The following is an 18075-nucleotide window of genomic DNA, read 5'->3' on the forward strand; positions in this document are numbered from 1 at the left end:
TGCAAAGGTTTAACTGTCCTTTCTGTGGTTCACACTTTTATGAATTAGAGCCTTAAATTAGCAGATTAATGATCTATCTACACTTGCAATCATTCTACCACATTCAGCGGGTGAGCTGTGCCTTGACTCTAATTGCTAACTGTTTTTTCTTCCTTTCTAATATATTTCCTTTGAAAGTTTAATCTTCATTGTGGGATTGGCAAATCTTCTTGAATATGATTGGATTTTGTCTGAAATCTGGCATATTGTCATATTGTCACAAATGAGTTTACATATTAAAAAATGCGAATTGGACCTAATTCTGTGTTTCTCATTCCCTCTTAATTTTCCTTTAAGGTCTTTCAAATCTCTTCCTTCATCCAGCCAAACTAATTAACCATAATGTGACTCTTTTTTGGAGGGTTTAGTTGATCCCATAGCTATGTAATGATGATGCACTGTTTTAAGTATAGTAACTCACCATGAAGGTTTCAAATCCACTCAATCCAGCAATGTGCACATTGTATTCAAGATGGTTTGCCCAGTCCTACGTTTCCTGTTGGCGATAGTCAATAATGTCAATTTATGATGCAGTGACTTCTGGTTTAGTACTACAACTAATCTGTTCGAGCATGTTGCATACAAATAAATGCATATTATAAGTCCTATTATGTTAAAGAGGCATTCAAAATTGTGAGTATTCCATGGAAGAGAACACTGCGTGTGCTGTCTTTGAGAACTGCAAGAACCAAACCTCCAACATGGTGTCTTGACGCTTTATTTGGAGACACCGCCCTTTGTCACTTAAAGTGGGCTTTGGAAACGTGATAAGTGTCACTCTGATAATCAGTCATTGGAGACCCCAATTCTGTTTCTTTTGCTATACTCGCTCTTATAAGGGCACAGTTCCTTCATTGAAGTTTCACATGCAGCATAAAGTTTTTAAAAAAAAACAATTTTCATTAACCATTTTTGTTTCAATGTTTATATGAGGGAAATGTGACATTGTCAAAAACAGAAACCATCGCAGCACCCCGTTTATCCAACCCAACCCTCAATCACCCCAAACTTGTAAAGAGTGCCTTCCAGTTCCGTCCAAATCCACTGACCCCATGAATAATACATTACATTGCTCTCCAGTGACGTTGCCCGTACACAAATTGCCACATATTCGAGGTAGTCCATGCGCCGTGGGCGCATTGTCCGGGAGCGCAAACATTGTCTGTGTTAATACATTCCATGATATGACATCCTCACTCGTCTCCCAGGTACACTGCCCTATGCCAAACCACTGTCTCTGCCAGTGCCCACCTCTGCAAATCCTTCCACCACGCATCCACACTAGGGCCATCCACTGACTTCCAGGACCTTGCTATTCTGCGTTTGGCCAACACGCAGATGAGGTCCTTCATTTTAGTGATGTGCTTTGAAACCTCACTTGCGCAGGAACAACTGTTAACAGGCATGCCTCTGGGAACCCAGTATCCAGGTCTACCCCTCCCTTAGACACTATATTTGCAATCTCAGAGGGAGATGCCAGCGTTTTCCTCAGCACAACTGGGTCAATGCTGTCTAGCTGCCCCATTGAACCGAGGTGTTTCATACAGTTGTGTGAGTTGTAGCCTGGCGTTTCTAGAGACTTTTTTGGGGTACAGCAATACCCACACCCATTCGGCATCCAAGAAAGTCCTGCCTCACACTTGGTCTGCACGCCCAAGTCTGGGGCATGCAGTTTGTCCAGGAGTAGCTCAAAGAGTCTGGACACCACATGTCCACCCTCTGACATACCATACATTGCCTCTAGCCCAGTATCACCTTCTAAACCCTCCCAAAGTCCCAGCAACCTTCATTCCAGCATGCGTGTCAGGCACATGTGTAACAGAAATTGTCCTCTGTGTATGCTGAACTCCTCTGCTACCTTTGTGAAATCTGTCAATTTCCCAGCATAAAGCTTTTTAATGTCAAAACTACACTGTACTTAGAATGTGTTACTTCGAATGCTGCACTGCAAAATGGGATGCCAAACGTTATATGGATAATATGGCTTTCTTGTAAATGTTTTTTTAAGACTGGTATTAGCACTGGAATTAGTCACTACTTAGATTTGCTGCGGTATCCACTCGAAGGTTCATACACCTATGTCCATACTTACGGGATTTTAGCCATAGAAAGCCCTACACGCTTCTCTTTTAAGAGTACAAAGAGCGCAGAAGTGGGCCATGTGCACATAGCACGCCCATAAACTTTGCCTTTAGCGGCCCTTCCCCTCAGTCCCTTTCTATCGGTCAGACACCTGACGCAGCTCTCATCTGTTAACCGCCTCCTAGCAGTGGCTTAAAATCTTTTTTATGGCTTCTTGCCTCACTTCCTTCAATTTTATTCTAGGCAAAGCAGAGTTTTCCATGTGCACCAGATGTCACAGGTCATTCTCGATGGCAGACCTACACACCCTTTATTTTGAATTTTTGGGCCCGAGACTCCTGCGCGCTCTGTGCCACACTCTTTCAAATTCCTCAGGAGTTGATGGACACAGTGGGAGGACATCTTTCGACATGGACATCTTTGGGTTGAAGGCTCCAGATCCAGATCACCTCAAGTCCTATGTCATGCCCAAGAGGGTAAATATGTCTTTATTTTCTTTGGCACCAAGCCCAGGTGACATCCGAGGGTTAGCCAAAGCAGGAGGGTCCAATAGTGACCTATTGCAGACGTGGCCGAGGAGCTGCGTTAAGACGGGATATAACACGGTTATGACTACTACAACAGACCGCATAACACAAATACGGTTGTCACAGAATACAGCCCTGGTTTGAGAAAGGCATTTTTTTGTTGCCTAACATGCGTCACCGTAGAGGGCAATTTGTTAAGACAATTCTTTGTTAAGACAATTCTAGAACTGAATGTGGCAATAAACTACAGTTCTGGAAATCACTGAACATCAAGATTGGTGCATTTTCATGCAGGAGGGTGTGTTTTATGTCTATTGCGGATAGCTACTGCGTTACCAGGACTCGCCACAAGGTCTCTGAGGGACTTCTACCGGCACCATCATCGAGGACCCAACATGGTCTCGTACTGGGGCTCGGTGGAGGGAACTTCAGTTTCTGACAAGGCTTATCCAGGGCCTCTATTCCCGAGAGCGTTACGCCTCATACCGGACACCGTTACGAGCCCCACCCAATTCCGCTCACCAGCCAAACACCCAAAGCCACAAACAAGCCTGCGTCAGAGGTAGGCCCACTCCTCAGGGCAATGCGGCCTGTGCCATGACCCAGGTCATACCTCATCTTCGAAAAGCCATGGCTCAACGTGTTTCCTCTGTCAGTTTTCTGGATCAGATTCTGGCCATTCTCCGGGTGATGCATCTCTGACTACATCGGAGCACACACCATGTGGCGCAGATGGATTTCTGCCCCCACTGCCTTCTGGTACTTCAGGGCTCCTGCCCTTTTCTCCATGGGTTGAATGGTAACCCACTGACGGGATACTCTGCCCTGCCTATCTCGGTGCCCCTTCAGCAATTGGACCCTGAGATCTTCGCCAGGCACTTTCACTCAAGGACCTTCATCGAAAGACAGGTACTTAAATAAATTCCAGGAGCTCATGTACTCTGGACCAATGAGACAATATTTTAAGTCGCTTATGAAGGAAGTGCTAGTCCTGTGCTATTACTGGTACAGGTGACCCTGAGGAGTCATGAGGATTAAGTTATCAACAAAGCACTTGCAATCAGCCAGGGAGGGACTGGCAACATTGTATAAGTAGAGATGATGGACTAACAAACCTTTTAAGCAAACAGGCAACAGGTGTGGAAACCAGCGAGAGTTTAAAGCACTGTTGACAGACCAGAGTCTTGGAAGATGGGAGGATGATGGCAAAGCACAGAAGGAGTTCTCCGTGGGTCCAGCTGAACCAGACCCAAACGCAAAGCAGGAGGGAAGAGCCAAGCAGCATACCGGAGCACAGAGCCACTTCCGTGCAGTGGAAACTGAAGAGAGAAGTCCGGAGCATCGAAGAGATGAACTCCAGTCCCAGTGCAATAACAAAATCCCTCAGAAGGTAACAGGAGGTGCAAGAGACCCAAAGGGGACAGGGGTATAAGAAAGACTGGTCGGGTGCCCTAATACTTGTATACCTTGTATCCAAGGAGAGCTTCCTCATTGCAGTGGCAACAATAAGCTCACTGACCATCAGAGACGGGTCTGAGACCCCATCCATTACAAATCAAGCATCCAAGGAGAGTTTCCTCGTTGCAGTGGGGACAATAAGGCCACTGACCACCGGTGATGGGTCGAGACCCCAACAATTGGAAACCAAGCATCCAAGGATAGCTTCCTCATCTCAGTGGCAGTAACATGCCCACTGCCCACCAGAGTAGGGTCTGGGACCCCAACAAAAGGGAACTGAGCAAACAAGGAAAACCTTCTTGTTGTAGTGGCGGCACTAAGCCCACTGATCAACAAAGAAGGATTTGGGACTTTGCTAACACCAAAACAGATGGCAAAGTGTACATCAAGCTGAGGATCGTGAGAAATAACTTTTTAGACACCAGCATAAGGAAGTCATTCTCCTAAGGAAGAGGCTAAAGCTCATGGTATATACTCTAAAGACTTCAGGGGAAGGGGTCACTCTGCCTGGCTTTATTATGAACCGTAGAGAGCAGTACCAGGAAAAGGGAGTCATTCCCCCTGGCTTTATTGGAAACTGTATAGATCTATAACAGGAGAAAGGGGCCATTCTCCTGGACGTGGAGTTGTATAAAGGCTTTGTGAAACCCACCCGCCTCTGTAATGGAGTAATTCCCCCTGTCATTCTTGTTGCAAAAGAACATTCTTTTAAACATTATCCAAGCATCAGGAGTAGGGAGACAGTCTCCTAGAAAAGGAACTTTCTCTTGGGTTATCCTTTAGTTGTAATATGAGCGATAGAAGTAGGTTGTGACACAGAACAGTGGGGTTTGAATTGGCAGATATTCTGACAGACCCTTTAGTATTAGTTTTGAGGCAGGGAAACCCCTCTTAGAAGATAGGGATAGTGGGGACCTTTTCATGCACAAATTAAAAGTTTATAACCACCACCATTCCACATTTGTGTCAGATTCCTTCTTCGACATACTTACAATACTTGCAGCCAGACGTGGTGGGGGAAGGCATTGGAATTATGGCAAAAGCTGGCATTGGTCGTAGCGAAAAGAGTGGACATGAGGTACAGGTCCCTTCTGGCGGAGAAGCTATGTGTAATGGGCCATCCTCCAGCTCATTCCACTTTCCTTACGGTGACGACACTCTTTGGAAAAATCTAAGCTCTGTCTTCTTCATCATCCTCGCAGTACCGTCTAGGGCGGGAGGACCACCTAATAGACAATAGAGGCAAAAGAGTATACCAAAATTCCTCCCTCAGCTTTTGACATGCCAATGCTGAAGTAGCGATAGCATCAGCCAATTTGTAGTTTTTGTAGGAACTGAGCGACTACGATTCGGAGTATCAAGCGGGTTTCCGCTCAGGCTTGACTGAAGCCCGCCATATGGTGCAAGACCTCATGGAAGCCCCCCATCACCACCATGATACAGCAGTGAGGGGTATGGCTGTAGGTGTGTCTTTTAGGCGCTAATAGCTTCTCAAAGCTACAAAGTTCCAACTGAGGGGTATGGGTGTAGGTGTGTCTTTTAGGCGCTAATAGCTTCTCAAAGCTACCAAGTTCCAACAGGATGTCCGGGTACAGGTAATGGACCTACCATTTGATGGAGTGGAAACCTTTCACGTGGAAAGATTCGAATGAAGAGTTAAACAAAAAAACAGTGCGCAGACTGCAAAGTCTTTGGCAGCGCTGACCAAGCCTCTCCCCCCCCCCCCGCAAAAGCTGTGTCTTCATGCCGTTTCTATGTTCTTTTGCTGCCAGGTTTATTTTCAATAGAGATTTTTTACAAAACTTTTTCATTGAAAAAATGAATTGAATTTGTTTAGCCTGTCCTATTATTTAATCTGTATCCCTAACCCCCACGTCCATTTTACCCATTACCCCCCCCCCCTTTATTTTTCATTAGTTATTTCGATTCATATTTTTGATTACAAACAACTGGCAGCAAAACGACTGTATAACCTTCGTGCCTTCAGAGGCAGTCATTCACCGCCAAGAGTTCAGGATGATACAGGGCCTTGCACGACTGTCAGAAAAGACTGGCCAGATTCCTGTGCGCGCCTCATAAGAAGCAGGTACGTTTATCCCACATGGGGGTTCTTCTCCCAACCCTCATCCGCCCCAGAGTCAAAACAGTCTAAGTGACGTAAGGATGCAGGTCATCTTGCCCAGCGGAGGTTCATAACCTGCGACAACTGGTCTCTGTCGGTTGTTCACAGGAGCTATCGCTGCCCTGTTCTGCCTATTGCACCTCACGGTCCCGAAAAGGTTCAGACTGCCTTTCACAAGAGATAACCAAACTGCTCCTCATAGAGGTTGGTCAGGAGGGTACCCCACTTTGAGGAGGGTCTGAGCTTTTATTCAAGGTTCTTCACTGTTCCAAAGAACAGGAAGGCTGGCCTGTGGATGGTGGTAGACCTTTCCTCCTTCAACCTGTTCTTACCCCAAGACAAATACAAGATGATCACGCTTCCACTCATACAGTCATCCCTTCAACCAGGCAACTAGCTAGTAGCTGTGCAGCTGCAGGTCGCCTATTTTCACGTCCCTATTTGGCTCCTTCACGGTTCTCAATAGGCCAAGAGTATTACTAGTACAAAGTCTGGCCCTTCAACCTCAGATCGTCCCCAAAGCTGTTTACCAAGCTGAATGCAGTGGATGCTGCAATTCTACGCCTGAAATGCATTCCCCTATATCCTTGCCTGGACGACTGGAAGATGAGAGCCCAGTCTCCAATCGAGGCATCACAGCATCTACAATGCCTTTTAGAGTGTTCTAGGCCTTTTAGTCAATGTGAAAAGTCCACGCTCATCCTCACTCGGAGGCTAGAGTTCAAATGCTTCATCTGGGACTTGGAGCAGGGCAAAGTCTTTCCTACAGAAGCGAGGATATGTGACTTACTGGAAACAACCTCATTGTTGCTTTCATACACTTGGACAACGGCATGATGGTTGCTACGCCTGTTGGGGTCTGATGGTGGCATGTGTCTTGTCAGTGCTTATGACAAGACTATGGTTGCGGTGTATCCAACTGCACCTGGACACTTCATGGTCTCACTTATCAGACCCTCTAACAGCACCAATACCCATTCCAGTATGGCTGCAGCAAGATCTACTATTGTGGTTGGAAATTGACAACATTTGGGTTGGAATGGCTTTTCAGGAACTTCCATCAGCACACCATAACGACAGACTTGTCTCTGTCAGGGTGGTGAGCGGCTCTCAAAGGCCTGCAAATTCACGAATAATGGAACCCGCAGGACGTGCAGAAACACATACAATTCTTGGAGCTGAAAGCAGCATTTCTATCTATATCTAAGAGTGATGATCCTGACAAACAATGTTGTTACAATGTGCTACATTGTATGGCACTGAGTCACCACATCTCGGTGCAGGCAGACCACTTGGCGAGGGCAGAACATTTTCAAGCAGAGGAACTTAACAGTAGATGCCAACAACAAATGGGAACTCAGCTAGCAAGTCCCCAGAGAGATAATTGCTTCCAGACGGCACCCTCCGGTGGACCTGTTCACAATGGAATGGAACAGTAAATGCCTCCATTATGCCTCATGGAAGGAAAGAGGGAGAGGTTAATTGAGGGATGTGCATGGAGCAACCTATTCGCTTATGCGTTTCACCCCTCTTCCTCTGATTCCGAGAGTCTGGCAGAAATTCAGGACCCGCAGCAAAATAGAGCTTCTCCTGATAGTCTCTCATTGGCCCCAGAGACATTGATTCTCAGACCTGCTGCTAATGTCAGAGGGACCACCTCTCCCTTTCACCCTCCTTCAAAATCATCTTCACCAGCTGAAAGGCAAGGTAGTTCATCCCCGCCCACAATCCCTTTCCTTAGTGTGATAGCACCTAAAACATTAGCCTATGGCCACTTAGGCCTTTCTGAGGCCAATCCCAAGGTGATGGGGGCATCTATGAAGCCTTCAACTTGCTCCCAATGCAGGGGAAAGTGGCTTCATATCTGCCACTGGATGCTGGGGATGAATTGATGACATCCTTTCCTTCTGATCAAATCTGATTCAAACAGGTTATCAAGTATCTTCAGACAAGACATACCTTGCATCGATTGGGGCATACCTCTCTAATAAAGATAGGTTAGTCTTTTTCACCAATCCAATGATCAAGTGCCACTTTAGAGGACTAGAGCACCTGTTCCCTCCCATCAATGTCTGATCACAAATTGGGACCTTAATGTAGTTCTGATGGCCTTTGCACACAAGCCATTTGAACCAATGTCTACTGTCGACCCACATCTAGTTTTTTGGAAGACTTCCTTCCTGGTTGCAATCACATCAGACCGCCGCACTAGCGAGCTTAAAGCCCTATCGTGGAGTACCTATCTTTCTTTTCATAGGGACAAGGTGGTCTTGCCAATGCATCATCCTTTTTACGGTGGTTTCCAATTTTCATATAAAACAGGAAATCATGTTGCTTTTGTTTTTTCCAGATCCACAATCAGGAGCTGATTGCACCTTACACAGCCTGGATGTTCGAAGGGCGTTGAGGTTCTATCTTGAGAGCACTAGGCATCAAAGGTCCTCAGACAGATTATTCATCAAATTTGGAGGAGTAAAACCTGGCAAACAAGCAGCTAAAACCACAATCGCTAGATGGATTATCTCTGGCAAATGCCAAGAACTTGACAAGTTCAAGGCAAATTACCCCCTTAGGGCCTGCTTGCACGTTTAACTAGATCAAAAAGCGCACCAGTGGCCTTTCAGGGTCACATGTCCTCGGAGGTCATCTGCAAAGCAGCCACTTGGACATCCCCTTCAGCCTTTTGCAAATATTATGTATCTGGATTCCAGCTCCAGCGCCGATGCACAATTCAGACTGGTAGTCTGAAACAATATATTTGCTTCAGTTTAGTGCCATCTTCCCTGGGTTAGAGTAGTTCTTTGTACTCTCCCAAAAGTATTGAGGAAAGGGGATGGGACTTAGGAGTAAGGTAATGTTACTCACTGCAGTGACTACTGTACTATAGTCCTATGTCGCTTTTCCTCCATATGCCAGCCCTCCATCCTACTGAAATTGCTTGGATAGGTCCTCTCGGCAGTGCAAGGGACTGAGGGGAAGGAGCACGAGAGGGGCCTGCCTCTGCACTTTCTAAATTCTTAAAGGGGAAGCGCACTGGGCTTGTTATAGCTCCAATCCTGTCCAATGGGAACTACCAGGCGTATGGAGGAATGGGGACATAGGACTAGGAGTATAGTAGTTACTATGATGAGTAACGTTTCTTGTTTATAGCATTATAGTACATACTTTTATTTGACCATGTTTTCCTAAAAGTTAACCTTATTTAGTTGTGTGATTGCTGTTGGAGCAGGACACACTGTCACTGGCTTGTTAGTTAAAGCAGTAGTTATTTTTTGTTTGTTTCTCATAGCTCTACTATACGTTGTTAGGATTGAAGAGCCCTGTATGTTAACTTGTAGCCATTTTGCACATGCTTATTGTGTGTTTTGGCACATGCTGCCATGGCTGTATCATGCTTATAAACAGCTTCAATTAATCAGATTGCATTGTTGAAGGCTTTTCACTAAAAGGTGTTCACGTTTTGTGGGATTCATAACTCAACAACCTGCTTAATAGAGCTCGTACATTTAGTTTGGAAATTGAAATCTACTCCCAAGGGTTTGGGTCATTGTGATTGGCCTCTTTAACCATTACAGAATTAAGGTTGATGGCAAAATGGTGTTTATTATGGCTTGTTGGCACAGTTTCTTAGTCCATCCTTCATATATTTTTTATCATAATGAATATGGTTATGGTATCGATTGTCATCTAATGTGAATAACTGGACATGGTTTGGACAACTTGTGTTGCTTGTTTCATGATTATTACTTTAGTGTTAAGCAAAATCAAAGTTTAATTCCCAAATAGGTTTACATTACCTTTCCTGGAGGTGGAGGCTTGGCAGGCCTTCTGTCGATTTGCTATAATAAATATCTGCTTCGCCAGTAGCTCAGCAAGGGGGGATGTTGGTCAGAGTTTCCAGGTTTGGTCAGCTGTGGGCTGACTGTTATCCCTTGGTTCCTCCATTCAGAAAAACTAGGAGCTCTTCGAAACAGGCCTATTCTCACTATTAAGGACTGTCCTAAAATGCACATTTATATATTCCCACATGATAGAGGCAAAGCCGAACCCCTTCTACACAAGTCTTGTTCTGTTACTTGTCTACAGTGGTTTAGCCAGTTTGTTAGTCCAGCTCAAGTGAATGATTGTACCATGAGAATAATGCCAATTTTACTGGTTGAAAATGGACTGTTTGGGATTCTGTGAAAGTAAAGCAAATGGTATGGTAAACCTTCCCTCTTAATTCTAGGCATTGCTGCAAACCGCTGCTGCAAACAGCTGTGTTCCATAGGTAGATAAGCTGGATGGCGCCTACCGAACCCCCATTGAGATGCTATTGGTGCTCTGGGAGACTAGTCCCTTCTTGGTTAAACTCTTAAAGGAACTGTTTAACTTGAGGCAATGATGGTCTATGTTGTTCACGTAAAGCCAGTTGGCTGGTCTCTAACCACAGACTATGGCCAGCAAAGTGATATTCCCACCCCTGCTTAGCAAGCGCCTTTTACCCCCTCCCCCCCTTACATCGTGCCTTTTTTAACCTGTCTCCCCTTCTAGGTCCAGAGAGAGGGACAAACCAAGGAATTGGGCTATGCTAACTCCCTTTTCTATGTGCCACATCGGTATATGACTCCATGCAACAACAAAAAGAACTCCTTCGTGGCTGCAACGCATCCATCGCAGTGCTATAGAATACTAAATAAAAGTGTCATTTAAATACAATTAAATTTAATGATTGAACTATTTAAATTCTATGATTAATGAAATTCTGTGGTAAAAATATTACGCAATTCGGTTATTTAATAAGTTATATGTGGAGAAGTCATATCTTCAGTTAGTCTTGCTTCCCGCGAGAGCACTCAATGTTCTTCCTTTTACGTCAACGGTGGCGGTATTGCAGCGGAACTGCTCATGGCGGAGCCAGCAGTACACTTGGGCTTCTGCATGCACACTTATGCTGCCTCTATTTCAGCTCCTAAGGGAGCGGCAACTTGGATTTTGGTGCTGTATTGACCCAAAACAACTAGTGTCCCTCCAGTATTCCTCAGGCTACTTAGTCAATCATGTGTCAGATACCAACTCCTGCCTTACATCAGTGTACTGCATGCTAAATTCAGGATCTTGTCTGTTATCCCCCCCCCCCCCACCTTGCTGCACAAGTCCCACGATCTTTCTTCAGCATTACCTTTCAACAATCTGTTTGGTGGCCATGTCCACCTTATTCCACCATTTCTGGAAACTAGCAATCCCCTCCAGTTCCTTTAAACAGGATCTGAACGAATGTTCCTGCTCGCACCTCTCTGCTCAAGCACCACCTCAGCTCAGCTCCGATAACTGCTTACCTCACCCTACAGTAAAGTAACCCCAGGGGGCACTGTACATGACTACCGTATCCAAGCCCTCTCCCTGCAACCTAATACAGTTACACCCACCCTATGTCATAGTTCCCTCCGCTGCAACTTTTTCTGCTCACACTGCGCAGTAGAGTGTGTGTCTAATGACACCATTTTCAAGAAATCAAGACACCGCTTCTTTGCTCTCTTGATTATGGATCTTGAATTGCCTTTGTAATTTCAGCATATATTGCATTATTTCAGGAAAGGGCGTGGAACTCCGGTTTCTCACACCTTCAATGTACCACATCAAGGCCCCAACCTTTCTCCCGCCACAATGAATTGGTTGATAATAACTCCTGTTATTTAACTACAATACTAGAAAACCATTGCCATAACAGAATGCACTGTACAAAAATTATTCTTGTTCATTTTACCAATATTATTTTGATTGTAATTTGTTTCTCATTAGTTTTTCTTGCATCCTGTCAGGTTCAAGAGATATCGGGCATCTTTCGCCACTTTGCAGAGACACAGATTATTATAATCTCCAAGGTCATGTATATCATAACGCCTCGTGCTCGGGGCGATTTCTTAGCCAGACGTGCAGTCCGAGCCAAAGGTAATAGATGGGTTTGAACACTTGTAATCACAGGCAAGCTTTTGGGGTCATGCTCAACTCAAAAAGGCAGTTGCAAGCAACCTGTTTTCTTACTCCCCACATTAGAATAATCATCCCATCTACAAAACTGAAGAAGTGAGCATGGGAATGTAGGCTGTAGTAATTCCTTTACTTTCTTTCTTTGTGGCGACACACACCCACTGGATTGCTTGCCATGGTTCTGGTTCTAAGAGGTCAAGCATGCAGGAAAGCACTAGCGGCTAGTAGGAGATATTGTCATGGTTATTTGCTGTTACACAACGGTGCTATTCTTTTATGGACGGAAGTATAGGGGTTAATGTAGACTTGAACTACATGTTTCTGGCGCTAGATTGGAATGTGTTCTGACAGGCGGGGTCAAAGCCAGGGCTGCCTGGCTGCAGAGCCTTATGCTTCATTAATGTGCCAGAAAGGCATTGTCCATAAGGCAGTAATTCCGCGCAGAGCGTCCAGGGTGCCAGTCACCAGTATACTGAAGGTGAAACAGCCTATTCAGTGCAATTCCATTGGGACCTGATAGATGCCTTTGCATCCAAACGGGCCCATTGTCAGGCTATGTTTGACATCTCTGCACTAGATGTATAGGTGGGCATAGTTAACCTTTGCCTCTAACTATATCTTCAGGTTCACATAACGCTCTCCGATAGGGTATTGTGGCCGTTTATGAGCTATGCCTTTCTATGTCCATGTCCTTCTCAGAAGAGTTGAAAGTGGCCAGCCAGAGAGGATGACGCCTCTAAATGGTATACAACACTGTTTCAGTTTATGCATCGTCTTCACAGTCACACAGCTATGGATAAATCATAAATGCCTTTGTTTTAATTTTAGCTTTGGCCAAGACCTAAAGGGCCTGATTCAGGGAACGTTTTCCTATAGGATTGCACCATTATAAAACAATTCCACGAATCAGGCCCAAAGTGCGCACATCCATGACACACTTCCCTCGACATGGCTACCGCATGCCATTGTCTTTGCCTGCCTCTGTATGGAGCAACAGGAACAAATAGATATATTTTCTTTACTTCAAGTTCACAGAATTTGCATTTCTGCTCTTTTTGCCTATTCGGGACTGTATACCGTATTTTCACCATGGCCACTTTTCACGTGTGCATTTTAAACAGGCGGTTTTCAGCACTGTCGTTTTCGCAGAATTGTTTTCAAATGTATAGATGTTTTGTGCGTTTGGGGTAGGGGATTTCCAGGGAAGGTTTTGGGGGCAGGTTCGACGTGGGGTTCGTTCGGAGGGGGACCCCCATTAAAAAGAAAAAGATCAAATCAGCAAAAACGACCAGCACGTTTAAAATGCAAACGTGTAAAGTGGGCATAGTAAAAACAGGTGGATTTTAGTGATCAGTGTGCTTGTGGCCAACTTTGAACAATTCTATCATGTTTAGTTGATTACTGCATTAATCGCAGTCTAAATATGATCACAATCTGAAACCAATTAGTTGCTACCCACTCCAGAGGTATTTAAGGCAACTCCCTAGAGACCGCTTTAAGCATTTTAAAATCTAATGTCTTTCTATTTAGCACACTGCTGTTTTTGCCATTAGGACTTGTAAGGGTGCAGAAGGAAGGCTCAGACAAAAAGGTGACCTAGCTTTGGTGGGTATACACTTTTATTAACCAATACAAGGTTTGGGAAAACTGCCTCTCTGTCCTTTAAACCAAGAGGGGTTTTCCTTGCCTCAAAGAAATCTAGTGAAAACATCAGGATGTCAAATAAAGTCAGTCACTGTTGTGTCCAAAAACCTTACTTCTGACGCCAACACTAGTAACTTAAATCGAATGTTAAAGGATGCTATATTCAGAACTAACGTGATGAAGACAGTTCTTTCCAACAAAAAGTTCCCAATGCCTCGGGTTGTCAAACAAAACAAATGTTCCTTTTTCTCTTAAGGTAAAAGTCCAATGATTAGGAATTAGCTCCTTTGCCCTGGATTCCTTCTTGTTCTAATTTACATGTTTAGCAGCTTGTTTTCTCCTTATTTGTTTCCTGTATTTCACAAGCGTTACCCAAAGGTACACGACAAAGGTTTCCTGCTTTCACGGAGGCTTTATGTCTGGTTCACTCTCGTGACAAATAGACCCCAGTAAATTATAACAAATAGTCACTGTTAACTCTCCTCTTTCCAGATCCTGTGGAGAGTCTTGTCTTTTCATTCATGATCATAACCTTGCCTTCCTCAAGATAAGAAGAAAACCATTATCGCCATTTTCTTTGCTTTTGAAAAGCCAGGAAAAGCGAGACTTGTGACGAATCCCAGGGTATTGTCACTGCTCCCATGGGGGGGAGACCCCTTCCCATGAGGCCAGGGAGGTGAGGCTGATATACCCATTAGTCCCCTGGGGTGGGCGAAGAGTACTCAGCGGGTGTCTCATGGGGAGGGAAACCCTTCATGGGACCTGTGATGACTATCCTGGGAGAATGCAGTATGTAAAGCACTAATCCCTGTCCCCTCTATCCTATCACTCTGTTCAGTCTTCTCAGGTTCCTCACACATCTGTATACTCTGTGGTGTGGAAGACCCAGTCCGTATAGCCCATACTGGGAGAAGGAAGAATGAGGCTTACCCAGAGATTATAAGTGATCCGACCGCAGCTGATTTGGCACGGCCTGAAAGTTCGCATGAGAAAGGTGAACTACCAAATGTTTGCACCTTTCTCATGTGAATACACTTACATACTACGGGGGTCGGCAGGGGTTTCCCCTGCAACCCCCCGCTCACTATACTGCAAAGTATAGTGAGCGGGGTGTTGCAGGGGACACTACTGCAGCTCCTTTTTTTTCCGCAGGTGTGCTGCGAGGGTGACCCCAGCAACACCTCGCTCACTATACCACGCTTGCACCCTTCTCCCGCTCTTTGCTTTCGGTTCGCTTTCTTTCTGTCTCTTTGGTTTCTGCGCCCGTCGCACACTTTCTTGCTCTTTCTGTTTTTTCCGGTTTCCGTGCTGCTACCACACTTTCTCGCGCTTTGCTTTGCTTTGCTTTCTCTCGCTTTCAATTGTCGGGCCGCTTGCCCGCTTACACTGCTTCTGCTGCCACTCCAGCCACCCGTACGTTATGGAGTTTCTCTCTCTTTCTAAATTGTGAAACTCACCAAAGTAGCACACCGCTGGCAAGCAGTTCTCCAGGGTCTTGGATTGAGGTCTGGATCTTACCACCTACCCGTCCGACACCCCTGGGACCGGCACACGTCCCAGGGAAAGGAGCACTAGCCTGGACATGGCCAACAGCCTGCAATTCTTCTGGCTCCCTCTCCAAGCTGCAGCCCCTCTAATACACCAGGCCAACATCTCAGCGTCCCGCACTCCACTGGATCTTCTGGGCTCCTCTCTGTAGCCTTCTGCTCCTTGGCCTCCAAGTCCATCCAGCAACCCCAACTGCTTCTGGCAGAACCACACCTTTTATAGTGAAGTGGAGAATCAAGTGGAGTCAGGTGTGCACAGTCGTAGTAAAGTGCCTGACCTTATTAGTGGGGCAGCTGAATGGTGCTACATAGTAGGCCTCTCTTTGCCTCTCCATATTGTTCCTATGGGTAATGCTCAGTGCTCTCGATTGCCTCTACGTCCCAGTACTTATTGGAAATGGGGAGATGGGGTGACATTGGAAATAACCTAGACAGAGGCAGTCTTATCCTCTTTTCAGCACCAGGTGTGGGGACTTGTTGGGGCCTATTAAGGTGAGTGAGTGATATTAAATCCCTTTGTTTATTGGAGGGGATAGCTGGTAGGAAAACAGTGGGTTCCCAGCATATCATCTGGGTTTTGAGGAAGGAGAGACCATGTTAGAGTCAAGAGTTGTGAAAAGGGTTTGTTCTCCCTAGCCGTCCAAGATATTTTATCTTCCCTTTTTGTGGAGGAAGGTCAAGGTATAGGCTGGGATTTGGGTGACAATATCCCATGAACAACGAGGGTGGGTAGGATTGATTGGGGCAAGGAACGTGGGAATACCATGTTTCGCCTTCAGACGCCCTCCCCGCAGTCCCCGAGGACCACCTGCCCAGGTGATCCTCCCTCGCTTGCCAGCCACCAGGGTTGGGATCCAAGAGCGATGGCCCTTTCTTGGCCACCTGAGCAATGGGTACTCGGGGACTACTTGTGAGAATGCCCTCAGGTTTCTCACAGGTAGCTTAGGGACCTCATGGTGGAAGCCTTCTAGATGATACAGCAAGATTTGGAAGATGATACAGGCTTGCAGCGGGAGCCAGTGCTACTCGATGAAGGTCGTGGTGATGTGGTTGAACATGCAGTGTCCTTTGAGGAGTCATGCTGCAGCATGCAGGACACATCTCAGTGGAGCCTAGGTAGTCGCTGGAAGGCCTTCCAAAAGGGCATCTCGGTGGGAGAGGACCAGGGCTTAGACAGCAGACCTGAAGTTCTTTTCTGGGATGAACAACTTCAGATCTGCTGTAAAATCCTTCGTCCTCTCCCACCTGGATGGTGTCAGTGCCCTTTTGGAAGGCTTTCTGATGACTACCCTTGCTCTTAGTATTGTTTTCCTCATCTCCAGAGCACTCTGCGCGCAAACTTACTCCGTCCATGTGGAAATTCTTGTGACGGTCAGGGAGAGAATCAGAATGAATCAAAGAGCACCCACTCTGTTTATTGAGAGTGTCAATCTGTGGATCCCAACCAGTACCTCCTCCAGGTTTCTCAACGCAGTGGCCCAAGGGTCATGGTAGGACTGCTTTCCTGGTCATGAGACTCTCTCACTCAGCTCTTGGGATGGGGTCAGGACACTGATGTCATCACATGTCTCAATGGTTGGCTTCTACGATATCCTGTATGGGCATCTCAAGTGACGGATGTCCATGAAAATACTAAATGGAAAAATGACTGCATCTTTTTTTTTACAGACTGCTACCGTCTCCGATTCCCCCCCCCCCCGCGCCCCTTTCCCTCCCATCTTAACTATTACCCTTGCCCCACCCCACACCTATATTTTTGAAATATTTCCCACATTTTCGCTAAAGAGATGCAGTCATTTTTCCATTGGGTATTTTTTTGTGAACATGTATGCGGATACCTCAAGTGACACTGATAGCAGCGACTTCGTTCTTAGTCAGTCCTCAGCAGAAGGTAATATTGCAGTAGCTGATGGCTCATTACAGGGTTGAATTCTTACCAGACCAAATAATGCTGATGGTGATTCTCTTATTGTCTCCATATAAAGATTCCTACCATTATACTTTGCGGTGTCATACACAGTTAAGAGTTCATCATTTGTGCACTTTACATTGGCCCCCAATTCAATATGGCCTTCACCTCACCATCTACATTGTTGGCATTTTTTCTCAACAAAAATCATGCCTGCCTGTATGGCATGTTTACTCCATTCTATTAAATAAGATTATGTTTAATTGTGACAGCTTTCAACTGCTCTTAACACTTCCGCATAATTTAGCACACGTTCAATAGGGAACTCCAACTGTGATTAATTACAAGTAGTATGCTGTTAAAATGTGTTAATGGGACTTGGCTCCCATCCGTGGCTACCTAACTCCAGTTCATCCGTGACAGTTGGGCAAAAATCGGTTTTTAAGCACTACATTGTGACATGGAGTTAGACGTTAAGGTCGAGGTTTGCTCAAACCATCCTGCATGAACTGCAGGTCCGAGGCTGTGCTATATGTATGGCTGTATTGTCACTTCGTTTGAGGTGCCTAGGCACACTAGGAGCTTGACTGTGAGATGTAGTGTACACATGTATATTCTGTAGTCTAGAAAAAAATAACAGCCGTCGCATTCACCCTCTCTGCTCCTGCACTACACTGTGAGTCATCTGGTCGGGTGCCTACTTTACAGGCAACCCTTCTGCCTGGGCCCCCCCCCCCCCCGTAGTACGTGTGGACGTCTCAGTATGCGGCAATTCAG

General features: G+C 45.6%; 1 protein-coding gene across 7 annotated transcripts in view; it reads left to right on the forward strand.

The window, feature by feature from the left end:
* ANK3 (ankyrin 3) overlaps positions 1-18075 on the forward strand; it is a 2768233-nt gene that overhangs the window by 2043058 nt on the left and 707100 nt on the right. The window lies entirely within an intron of this gene.

The sequence above is a fragment of the Ambystoma mexicanum genome, chromosome 8 (genome assembly GCF_040938575.1).
Source record: "Ambystoma mexicanum isolate Mex_15411 chromosome 8, UKY_AmexF1_1, whole genome shotgun sequence".
Taxonomy (NCBI): domain Eukaryota; kingdom Metazoa; phylum Chordata; class Amphibia; order Caudata; family Ambystomatidae; genus Ambystoma; species Ambystoma mexicanum.